Below are 13,234 nucleotides of genomic sequence, written 5' to 3'. Positions count from 1 at the left end.
CGCAGCCACACCGCTGTCACCGCAGTAAAATGGTAATAGATCGGTCTATAGACCACTGGTGCTGCAGTCTCTTGGTGGCCACGGTGGTTGGGCAGTTGGACCACCAAACTCTTAAGGCCCTTAGTGTAATAAAAATTGCATAGGGCTCATCATAACTACTAGATACTCCATACGTTCTTCCCAGAACTAAATGAGGTAAGATTACTCCACATGTATTATTCCATAATCCATAGCCCTCCCAAATCAGGAAAACCATTTTTAGCACAAAAGGCTTTACTGTAGGTTTCAGACAGTCCACAATAGACTGAGACCCAGATTTACTAAAAAGTCATGCAACACAGCAAAACAACTTGCTCTGCTGCACTGCGTGACAGGGAGTGAGCAGGAATGTGCCATATCTACTAAGATATGACTCAATCCTTCTCTCACCCTATGCTGGCACATTGGGTGCTGCCTAGCACCGATGCAGGCATCCTTGTGCCATGGTACAATGTTGCTATTTTTACAGGCAGGATTGACTTTTTTGCAGGCATTTTCCTCTTTCTATCTCAGCTTCAGAATGCAGCACATATAAAAAGATGAAATAATGAGGAGAAAATACATATTTCTCCTTGTTACATCTGTGTTGGGAAGGTGTACCCTTTTGACACATTCCCAGATTTAATATTCTTAGTAAATATGAGAATGCACCAAAAGCCATGGGTGGATGCATGGGAACGCCCACAATCCATCCATGGAACCCCTTCCCAACATGGAGCAATGCAGGGCAGCGTTACTCTAGATTTACTAAGCCAAGCAGAGCCACACCACAAGGTGGCTTTGAGTGGCTTAGTAAATCTGACTTAAGGTGCTTGTGTTGCCTTGCATCTCCTGTCGCGATGCAAGGACAATGCAAGCTCTTACTAAATCTGGGCCCAAGTCCCTAATTTCAACTCAGCACAATTATCACAATGTCCTGCCAGAGTTTTTTGAAGAATTATTTAGGATTCTAAATGGGCACCAGTCTCCTCTGTTGCAGGTCCCTTTACTCCAGTCACATCATGTCAAGAAGCAGATGACAAGAGTAGACTAAAATGCAAGTAGCTCTGGTAGTCTTTTTCATCAGACTTTGGTAAGGAGAAGATCTTTGGGAAGAATTTGGTTGTATTTTTGGGAACATATTTTTTGTAGGTCGTCCTATAAGCAGGGAATCATCTTCAAGTACAAATAGGATATTCTTTCTTACTTTCTTGTTTTTAGGCTTTAAGTGTAGACCAATTATAATTCAAGTTATTTTAAACGATACCAGCTATGTGGTCATTGGTAGGTAATCCTAATAAATCCCTTTTAAGTCTAAAAATGACCTATAGTGCAAGCCACCCTGCGCTTCAGCAGATTGGCTTGTAAAAAAAGTCACAAAGCATTTTGATTGGAATCCAAGAAGGAAAAACCTTCTCTCAATATGTTAGAGCTTTTTGTACCTACCACTAAGCCCATGAGCTGAAAAACAAATCTGTCCTTGTACTCATATAGCTAGCCTATATTTTGTTACTTATTAATACTTCTTTTCATTTCTTCTTTTTCTATTCCAGTCTTAGATGCCAGCACACAAGAATATACAGATGTGATTCATACAGCATTTTCCATGAGTATTTTCTGGAGTAAAATACGGTTCCTATAGAAAAATGAGGAAGCAAATCATTTTCCTGGAAGTTCATAGGAGAGTCACATCTAGGCTTAAAGTAAGGCCCACCCATTCATGAAAGATTTGTGAAGCAGGCCTAGATATTCTTATGAAAATGTCGCCTAAACCAGAAGAAAGAAACCCAAACTCATGCGTGAATTAGGTCTTTGGAAGTCCATTGAATGGCCTCTGCGTGATGTGTGACATTTTCCATGGCTACACAGGAACTTCTTTGAGCAGCCAAAGAGTTAAGGACTGCTTGAACAGGTCTGTGTGTATTTCGTCTTTATCAGCATTCCTCCAGGTTGACTTACTTGTGTATGCCTGGAGATATAGATGTTTTCCCGGCCCACTCCATGATTCTCCTCTAAGTCTAACATTTTGTGCAATCATTCTTCATTTTCATGTCCCAACAATTATAAAACTACCTAATTTCCGCTTGGGTAGTATTTTTTCCCTTGTGTAATATTAGTGATATAAATTTACATGCATGCAATTTAGGATTTATATGAATCCACGCTTCCTATTGATGATATAAGAATTGGAAAATTGTACGAATGTCATATGTAGTGCACACCAATGTAAACATTTTTGTATTTTGGAGGGGGAGGGGAGAATCGTGTATTTTTCTCTGAAAGAAAAATCCACAAAATATTTATGAAATTACTCTTTTACAGTGAAATGAGGCTTGTTGATGTCTCGCGTAACTTGTTTCAGCTGAGTGAACACTGCATGCGGAAATAATGTAATTTCCCGCATGAACTGGTCTTTTACATGCACATGTTATCTGAAATTGCATAATGCGAGATTTCAAGGGATTCTTGGAATTTCCACATAAAACGAAATTCAGGAATTAGGCAAAGTTCACCAGCAAAATTATTATTTCTCTCCTACCTAGTCTTATAGTTAATTATATACATGCATCTGCATAATCAGGTATTTTCCTGCATTAGATCCATTTAATGTGTTCTGACTCTTTAGTCACTACCCGGGTTGTGCCATAGGAAACCAGTGAATTAAATATTCGGTGAACGGAATACGAGTTTCCGTTCTGACAGCAGACATCCCTTTAGTGTTTCCTTGTTTAAGCGAATATACGCTGAACACAGTACTCCTCTGCCCCTATGAGTGTTCCTGCTCAGGAGCTGCTAGCCCTTTAGTCATCCAACTGCTTTGGGTTGCATTTTGCTGTGTCAGATGGGAATCATTGTAGTATGGCAGTTCTCTTAAAGCAACTTCATTGCATACGTCTCTGACAGGAGGAAGAACGTCAGTTTGACTGACCTGCTGTCATTGTGTATTTGTTTGACATGAAGCAGTGAGTAAAGAGAAACACTAGCATTTTAAAATATGTTGTTTCACTGGAGTTGTTTTTGGAATGGAGATTGTCTGTTTAGGTTGGGGTACATTCCACAAGTTATTGAATAAACCAACACTGTGTTGTGGAGAATAGCTCAGAGTGACTCCTGAGCGCAGTTACACTGTATATATCATTATTCTGAAAAGGGCTGTATGTGAAAAAAGAATGTTTTATTCCCTAGCTCAGCTCCAGTTCAGTTGTTAAATCATTTATTGAGGTTCGCAGAACATATTTGAATGCATTTCAGTGCAAACAGATCTGAAATAAAGCAGATTTAAATAACAATGTTCTTGAACATTAGCAGTGAATGAAATAAATGATGAAAAAAGGCCTGGAAAATGTAAACTCTGGGCATATTTCTGGAAGGGAGGCGCAGTGGAGCAAGTTACCTTGCAGCCCTGCAGTGTGTCACTGGCAAAGGGCAGGAATGCAGCGTATTTAGAGCATACAGCACATTCCTGACTTTTCCTTTTGCGCTGGCACCTTTTGGCAGCCTAGAGCCTATGCAGGGACTCTTTCACCATGATGCAAGAGTGACTGTGTTGCATGCATGATTGTTTTTGTTCAGATAGGATACATTCCAGCACAAAACAATCTAGAGAGGCATTTAACTCTTTTCAGCACATATAGAAAGAGGAAGTAACAAGGAGAAATAAATATATTTCTTCTTGTTATACCTCACCTGGGAGGGAGTATATTTCTGGCGCATTCCCAGGTTTACAAGATCTTGAAAATCTGGGAATGGTTAAAAAACCATGAGAGGTGCGTGGGAACACACACACAATGACCATGGAGGGCCTACCAAGGGCAGAGTAATGCAATGCCCCAATTTGTGATTTATTGCATTACTCCAAATTTTTGGGACCACTCAAAGCCATATAAGTGTCTTTGCATGGCTTCAAAGATCGGACTCAAGGTTTGTGTCACTATTGCACCCATTGCTTGGTGCAAAGCGATACAAACCGGGTCATAAATGTGGCCCTCAGTACAGATCAGTTTGAATAGAGATTCCATAGCTACAAATCCTATATCAATACACGTTAGTTTAGAAATCATTTCATGGACCAAACTATGTCAATGCTGTGACATTTTTCACAATAAAAGTGCAACTGTTTTCATCTCAAAAAGTCAGGAGCAAATACAAAACACAAACATTTTAATTCAGGCTGCATTTAAAAACTGTGTAACAACTGTTACTTTCATAAGAATACAACACTAGCCATTGCAACAGCCTAATTATCATAAGAGAACAAAGCATAGAGCAGATTGAAAAATAACCTATTCGATTGAAGTTGGTTACAGTTGTGTTTATACTGTGAGATAAACAGTTGTGCTACTGGTTTTGCAAAACAGTTTTGGCAGTTTTGTGCTGTAACTAGAGCAGAAGTCTGACTGTGTGTCATGTATAAATATGACTAACGGGTTGTATATGCTCTTTCTGTGCGAGAGTATTAACTCTAGTGTTGTAATGCAATAAATATCTGAGACTGAGTTTTAGAAAGTGTGTGATGTCGTGGTCACTGAATATTGGTTTCATGAAGATAGAAAAGGGGGAGCATGTGAGTTGAAATTCATCTGAACATGGTGTGAACGCTTTTACCATCATGTCTCCCAAAGAGGCTTAGTATATGTAAACCCGGGTAGACTTGGTTTAAAACTCCTACCCAGAGTGCCTTTCATAATTATTAGAACATTGGAGCGTAGAGCACTCCATTGAATACAATGGACTGCTACAGGCTTCTATGGGACGGTAGAAGCCCGCAGAGCAACATTCCAATGTTTTTAGTTCACAGCTGCTACTGTGAACAAAAGCCTCTCGGAGCACGAGGGGAATTAAATCTCCTCAGGTTCCAAGAGGCCTTTGTTTTCAGTAATTAGAACATTTTGCCCTCTGGGGACAGAATGTTCTAATAGCCTTAGAGTCCTCCTAGAGGCCTCTACTGGTCATGAAAGGCCCGCTCCCTTGTTAAAGGCCATTGCCTTAGGCTCGGGCCTATAAAGTGGAGCGGGCCTTAAATGGCCGGTAGAGCCAACTATGTCAGACTCTAAGGCTATGTTATGTGAAAGGCCAAGCACCAGTAGAATAATGACCTGTTCTAGTGATGCTAGACCTTCATTTCATGATAACCCTGTGGGTGAGTCACAAGTCCTGTAGTCAAAGGTCAACAGGTGAACTACCAGGATTCCACTTAAGTGGATAGGAAGGTTTTCAGTTTAAATATGCTCTATTAAGCATATAATTAGTTACAACAACAATCCATAAAATAGGAAGTAAGATAAAAATATGCATACATTGAAGAATTATTTAGATAAACAACAGAAAAAGAAACTATTGCAAACAAATAAACTTAACACATAATGCCATATGATTGCAATCCTGAAAGGAAATAAGAATGTTTTATACTGAAAATAAGAGAAAGAAAAGAGGATGGGATGGCAGGCAAAAGAGGAAGGAATGAGGTATTAAATGCATTTCAAAATGATTCTATGAAAATATTAAAATAGCCGTTATGATAATAAAAGTAAGTATAACATGAGTTGTCAAAACATCAAGAACATAAAAATGTCATAAAAGTTTTACATTTAATTTGCTTTCCTTAAGACAGCGGTAACAAATATCTAATAATTTGGTCAATTTCCCAACAAATTGACTGGCTGTTGCAGAAAAACAATAAGTGAAGGCTTTCCTAATAGTTTTATAATCAGATGTAATACACGCAGTCTTCAGGTGTTTCTTCATCAAGTCAAGGAAGACAGGACACAAACAGATTGCGTGCTCAATAGATTCCTCCTTGTAATCACATAAGAGGCAAAACTTTTAAGGTGAACAATTAAAATTCCTTGATCCTTCAATTTGACATATTGCTATCAGCATGAGGAGAAATCTCAAATACATTAATTAACGTATATAGTTGTAATTGATCTATTCTTTGCTGTAATACAACTCTGTTGTGTATATGGCATGTCTGTCTTTCTGTAAGGTTGACACGTCAACTGCTCTCACGTTCCACCTCATATTTCTTTTTATTGTCCCCTTATATACTAAACATGACAGTTTTATAAGGTGAGTTAACGTGTGCAAGTTATTTTCAATATTTGCTCTGTTACCACCATTGGGCTCAATTGAGCTCAAATTTAATATGTAAAGAAATTTGGTTAAATACAAGATTTCAAAAGTCAAGAGTCCTGTAAGCAGACCACTTGATGCTGATCTGAAAAGGTTATTTCCCCTTAAATGAGAATGTCTTCAATACCTGTGATTTTCCAAGATCAGATAAACAAGCTGTCACCTGTGTTAGCAACCCTAACGCTCCCAAGGCTATGTATGGACTGGTGCAGTCAAAATCTGTGAAGAATGTTAGATTGATGGATTAAAATAGTAACTTTACATTCAGCTGCTGGAGAGTTAGTGATCTTAATCACTTGGTTTACATTATATATTGTGCCAGATGGGACACGGAAATGCCTTTTTTTGCTAATCGACTCCTTTTGTTGATTAAGATGCTCTTGAAGTATGTATGGATAGTTCAATTTGGATGGCTTTCATAATAATATAACCCTGGATGCTAACTCAGCCTCTCTTCCAAGTAGCTTTTAAATTATTTGTTCTGTTGGCCAAATTGTTCAAGTACGCTCAGATTGTGAACTGAAATTTTAAACAAACCTTACACTTATTAGGAGCACCCAGGATATATACTTCAGATCCTGAAAATGGTGTCATATTTTTCAAATGTTTTATAGATTCAGGATATTATATGTTCCTTGTGAGACATACTCTGGAATAAAGTCCACAATAGCAGTACCCTTAATAAAATACATAAGTGACACAGGTATTAAGCTATTAGGAGTGGAAGGTGGTGGAAATTTTTCCAGAAGGATGTCTAAAGTCTCTTCCTGTGCAGTGTGATCTCTATTGTTTGTTACATCTGTCATAGTTGACATCTGTTAAACTTGAATGCTGTCCTGAGAATTTAATAATAACTAGTTGTTATCTGTAACAAACTTGTGTTTGAGCCAGAAAGTGCATTTGCAAGAATTTTAAATCCATCTGCACTATAACTTATGACTAAGAGACCATGAATCTAGCCTCGAAAAGTCACTGTTACGAAACATGTGTCAGCTGTTTTTCCTGGTTTTAATACACGTCACGGTCAACAACCACCTGGCTTCTGGCATCAATTTTAGAATCAATAGATAAGCATATACGAAGTAATGTGAAGACTTGAAACTGTTCCTTTTGACTGTTTTAAAGAGTGCTTTGGTACCACCATTTTTCTGGTTGACATAAGTTTGAAGTTGAATGATCATTAGCTACATGAATTGCATTGAGTGAACAAACATAACTTTTATTTGCAGCGTGTTGGCAAACTAGAGTATGGACCTCATTTTGTAATTTTAAATGCTGAGAAACTTTAGGCTTAACTGTTTGTAGTTTTTTGGTGGAAATGGCAGAAAACTGAATATATTGTCGAGTTTTTACAGACTTGAAAAGTAAGGTTCCAACTTTTCAAGGTGTTTCTTACTTTAAAAAAAAGGAAGGATATTTACTCTCCGAGACAAGATGATTCATTTCCTACTGTATCCCGCATTTTCGAGAGAATTGTTATGATTTCTCACATTACTTGCAGTTCCAGATCGTCTGGAAGCACAGATGTATTATTTCTATAATACAGGTGAGGAAGAGTTTAAGATCTGCAGGGAGTCACTCTGAATTGAAACTATGGACTCAGTACTCATAGAAAAAGTGACACCATTCTGAAAAATGTTTTGATTAGGGTCTGCTTAATTAGGCTGCCTGCAAGAGTTTGTGGCCCTGATGTGAAAGCAAGAAATCCCAAACTGCCAAGTTTTTAGGCATCTCCTTCACAGCACTACCTGTCATTGCTGAGGATTTGACATTTGCATGTGTTGCCTTATTAGCTGGTACCTTTTGCAATCAGGTTTTAATATCTGAATTGGTGACACAAAACAAGTATTTTGATAAATTGCTGAATCAAATCCCAAGCTTTATCTCAGACCATTATGGTTATTGCTTACCTATGTAAAACCTCATTCATGGAGAATAATGCTAGTAGATTCTCCAAAAAGACCACAAGCAATGTACCGCCAATCATGTGAAAGGAAAGTACGTGACTAAAGCCAACCATCAGAACCAGCCGAACAACCACAACCGACATATAAACTTTTAGTGCTAAATCTCCTTTGTTCACTAGTCCTTCACCTTCTGCCTCTCATATACAGCTCACGTGTAGGGTGGTATGATCCACTCCTCCACCAAATAGTCTTCATGTCACTCTGAGTCTCACTGCTGGAATCCCTGCCAGAACAGGCAAAATGTTGCACTCCAAGAAGCTTGTTTTCCTAACATACCAGAGTGACTGTTTCTGCAAGTGTGGCAGGCTGTGAGTAAGACCAAGCTGGTGTGCTGGAGAGCACATATAGTTGCAAAAAGAACAGATGGCGGGAATGCTGAACCCATAACACATTCACCCACAGTCACAGATCTGGGCTAAATCCATTGTTTTTTTGCATGCCATGCCATTTCAGTTTAGACCCAGCAATATGCAACTCAGCCTTGACCCTGCTCCCTATTGGAACAGTCCAACCCAAACTGCCAGGCCAGGTCTTCCCTGGACCAGAAACAAGCATCCTGGGACCAGTTTCAGGATTTCACCCCTCATCAGCCAGGCTAGCTTGAATCTGGTGGACTAGCGAGAAAGGGATCCATATTTGGGCATACCCTTTCCACTTAGGGTAACGAATGCAAAAGAGCTCATTGGATGTGCATTACTGGAGCTAGAAAAAGCTTTTAATACTGTCCTCCTGACTTACCTGTTTGACGTCCTAAAGGCATCAGAGATTCTGGCATAAATGAGCCTCATACCCTCAAACACCATGGCTAGATTACAAATTGTTCAGCTGATCTCTAAGCAATGGTGAATTTGTAGAGGCCCTAGACAGGGTTGCCTCTTGTCACTGATCCTATTTACTGTAGCCATGGAGCCATTAGTTTCTGTTTTCACATCCATCAGGACAAACTGGTTCATGCAACTAGGATATAGGCACCACATGATATACCTCTTTTTGGGTGATGCAATGCTTTAATGGTGAGATGCAGAACGTAGTGTTTCTGGATTCATGAGTATTGTAGAAGAATATGACATAGCGTAACTAAAAGTGAATGGGGTAATCTTGTAAAAAAAATATATAAGGTTGAAATTTTGTAAAGAATGAAAAGTTGGTCTGGAGTTTCTGGACATTTCAATCAACCAATCAGGAGTTTATAAAATGCAGCTACTCACCCATGAGGGTCTCAAGGCGTTGAGGGGGGCTACTGATCAGTCTAGGCGTGGAGTTTCAGTTGAAGAGCCAGGCCTTGAGATCCTTCCTGAATTGGGTCAGCGAAGGGGAGGTGGAGGGGTAGGGTGCTCCAAGCCTTGGCAGTGAGGTAGGAGAAGTATCTCCCTCCGGTTCGGGTCTTGTGAATTCGTGGAATTGTGGCCTGGGCAAGCTGGATGAAGCAGAGTTCTCTGGCAGGTACGTGGAATGAGGCGGTGGTTCGGTAATGCTGGTCCTGCGTCGTGGATATCTTTGTAGGTGTGGGGGAGGAGGTTGAAGTTGATTCTCTTGTTGACTGGGAGCCATTGGAGGTGTCGTCTGTGTTGAGTTTTGTGGCTGTGGCAGGGGATCTTGAGGACTAGTCTGGCTGCAGTGTTTTGAACGTTCTGTAATTTTCTAAGCTGTTTCTAGGTAACGCAGGCATAGAGTATATTGCCGTAGTCAAGTTTGCTGGTGATGAGTGTGTGGGTGACCTGGCTGTTTGGATTCTGTGGGGATCCATCTGAATGTCTTTTGAGGCAGGCAAAGCATGTGGAAGCAGGATGAGGATACAACGTTGATCTAGCAGTTCATTGTGAGCGAGGAATCCATTCTGATGCCAAGATTGCATGCGTGGGCCATGGGAGTGGGGAGGTTCCCAGTATGGTGTGCCACCAGTAGTCATCCAAGTCTGAGGGGGCAGGTCCCACTATGACTTCCTCGGTCTTGTCCGAGTTAAGCTTGTGGTAGCTATCTTTCATCCAGGTGGCAACGAACTTCATCCCACTGTGAAAGTTGATTCTGGTGGCTGTGGATTTTTTGGTGAGGGAGAGGATCAGCTGGGTGTCGTCAGCGTAGGATACAATGTTGAGTCCATGGTTCCTGACGATGGCTGTGAGGGGGGTCCATGTAAACATTGAAGAGGGTGGGCCTCGGGGAGGAGCCCTGGGACACTCCACAGCTGATCTCTGTAGGTTCTGAGAGGAACTGAGGTAGTCTGACTTTCTGTGTTTAGCTGATAAGGAAGGAATGGATTCGATCCAGGGCCTTGTCGTGGATGCTGGCGCTGTGGACTCTTGTGATTAGGGTGCGGTCAGAAACAGTATCAAAAGTGGCTGAGAGGTCCAGTAGGATGAGGGCTGTGATTTCGCCCAGGTCGAGGAGGGAGCGAATGTCGTCGGTGGTGGGGATGAGTGCTGTTATTACTTTGGAAGCCAGATAGAGAGATGTCCAGGACATGGTTCTCTTCAATTGACTTGGAGAGTTATGCTTTGATGGCCTTCTCGATGACCTTGGCTGGGATTGAGAGGGGGGAGATGGGTCTGAAAATCTTGAGGTCCTGTCGGGTCGGTGGATGGTTTCTTCAGCAGGGGGTTGATCTCGGCATGTTTCCAGTCATCAGGGAATGTGGTGGTTTTGATTGAGCAGTTGATGGTGCAGCAAAGCTCTGAGGAGGTGGAGGAAGCTGCTCTGTTGAAGATGTGATACCGGCATGAGTCCAGTTGAGCATGGTCTGCTGGGGTGTGGAGAGTTTGCGTGCAGTGGTGATGAGCGCTGTGGCAGGGTCTTGGGTGCCGAAGCTGTCATAGGTTTGCCTGATTTTGTGGTAGAAGAAGGTGCTGAGTTAGTTACAGAGGTCTTGGGAGGGTGAGACGTATGTGGTCTCGCTGTTGGGAATTGCAAACTCCTTGATGATAGCAAAGACCTCTTTTCTGTTGTCTGCCTTGGCATTGGTTCTGTCTTGGAGGGCCTTTTTCTTTGTGGTTTTGAGGAGGAGGTGATATGCATTGATGGCGGTTTTGAGGGTTGCGTGGGTTTCTGTGGTGTTGTTGTTCCTCCAACTCTTCTCGAGTTGTCTGCAGGTGCGTCTGGACTTGTGGAGGGTGGGAGTAAGCCAGCTGTCTTTCTTGGAGTGTTTCTTGAGGAGTTCCAGATTGTGTGCGTATTTGGAGATCCATTGGTGGAGGATGCGTGCTGAAGTGTTCGTGTCTGTTGATGTTGGTGGTATAGTGGTGCTGGGGAAGGTGATGAGATGTTCTTTGGTGGCCTTGTTCCAACTACGACAGGGGCGGTGAGAACGGTGTTGAATGGTGAGGGTGGTAAAAGCAAAGTGCATGCAGTGGTAGTCAGTCCAGGGGAATTCAGTGGTGTGGCTGTAGTGATGTTCCCACTAGCGGAGACGACAAGGTCGAGCGCGTGTCCAGCTGTGTGAGTCGGGGCAGTGACTAGCTGCTTGAGTTCAATGTTGTCAAGGTTCACTAGAAGGGATGTGGTGTTCTGGTCACTGGGGTTGTCTAGGTGGAAGTTGACGTCACTGAGTAGGCTGTAATCAGTAGATGCGAGAGTCTGGGGTGCTATGTGGTCTTCGGTGGCATCAGTGAAGGGTGGGCAGGGGCCAAACGGCTGTAGATGTGGGTGCCATAGGGGTGGTGTTGTGGTTGGTCTGGGTCTGGAAATGGAGGTGTTCCATGGTTGTCATTGGGTTGTTCGAATGAGTGGTCAGGTAGAGTGTGTTCTTGTGGGCGATGGCGATGCCTCCTCCATGTCGGCCGGTGCGGTCCTTGTGGGCGATTTTGTAGCCGTCAGAGATGGCGGTGGCGATGTCTAGACCAGAGCAGGGGTTGGTTCAGGTTTCTGTGAAGAAGGCGATGTCGGTAGGGACGGCGTAGAGGAGTTACCAGATTTCCTTGGCGTATTTGTGTTGATAAGGATGCATTTGAGCTGGTCTGGAGCACTGTTTGTCAGTTGAGCTGCAAGGGGAGCTGGCGTGTTGGCATGAGCAATGGTATGGCTGCAGTTACGGCAGGAGGAGTGTCCTTGGGTGTCCTTCAGTGAGGCGAGGTGGCAGGTGGTGTGGTGTCCTGTGTTGATGGCAAGAAGGGTGCTGGCGTTGTATCGGTGGAAAGTCTGAGAACTAGGGTCTGTGGAACTGGGTGTGGTCCAGGCACAGACGGGCTTCCCTTTGGCGTGCCAGCAGTGCGGCCTTTCAGCACCCCCCATTAAGTAGTGTGCAAGGGCTGGACAAGCTAGGAAGCAGGAACCATGGGGAGTGGGAAGGTTCACTGGAGGGGGGCAGGGTAGTGGGGGATCTCAGGGTCAAGGGCGGCAAAAAGAGAAAAAAAGCAAAATTCAGAAAAAGGAAGAATCTGTAAAAAGGCAAAAAAGGCAGAGAAAATTCGAAAAAATAGAGAAAGAATAACATTCCAGCAGCAGAGGAGTGCCGCTCTACCACTAGACCACCAGGGACGAGGCACAGGTAGGAGCCTGGGTGTGGAGTAGGGCCTTAAACTCCTGACCAGAGGTCCAACAGCAACAACGGGGCAGCAGCAGATACCAGGAAAAGCTGTACCGAGAAAGGAGCTGTCCACAAGAAAGGTCAGTGGAGCAGGGAGAATAGAGCACAAGTGGAAAGTGCAAAAAAGCAAGAAAAAGCAAAAAGCAGAAAAAGGCAGATGCAGTAGAAATGGCAAAAGAGAAAGAGAAAACCAGAAAAAATAGACATAGAAGGGCAGTCCAACAAGAGAGCAGTGACGCTCTACCACTAGACCACCAGGGATAAGGCTCAGGTGGGAGCCTCAGTGTGGAGGAGGGCCTCAAACTCCTGACCAGTGGGTTAGCAGCAGCAACACAAGCAGCAGCAGCTATCAGGTGGAGCTGTGCTGTGAAAGGAGCAGTACACTGGAAAGATCAGCGGACTGCACTTTCACCTTGCAGAGCCTGCCATTACATAGTGTACGGGGTGGCTGGACAGCTGGGAGGTGAGAAACTCAGGGAGTGGGAAGGGTCACTGGAGGGGGCAGGGTCATGGGGGATCACAGCGGCAAGGGTGGTGAAGAAAAGCAAAAGTGAAAAGGTGCAAAACAAGGCAGAAGAAAGGGAAACGAGGCTGAGAA

Source organism: Triturus cristatus, chromosome 8 (genome assembly GCF_964204655.1).
Source record: "Triturus cristatus chromosome 8, aTriCri1.1, whole genome shotgun sequence".
NCBI classification, from domain to species: domain Eukaryota; kingdom Metazoa; phylum Chordata; class Amphibia; order Caudata; family Salamandridae; genus Triturus; species Triturus cristatus.
This window is presented reverse-complemented; position numbering follows the sequence as displayed.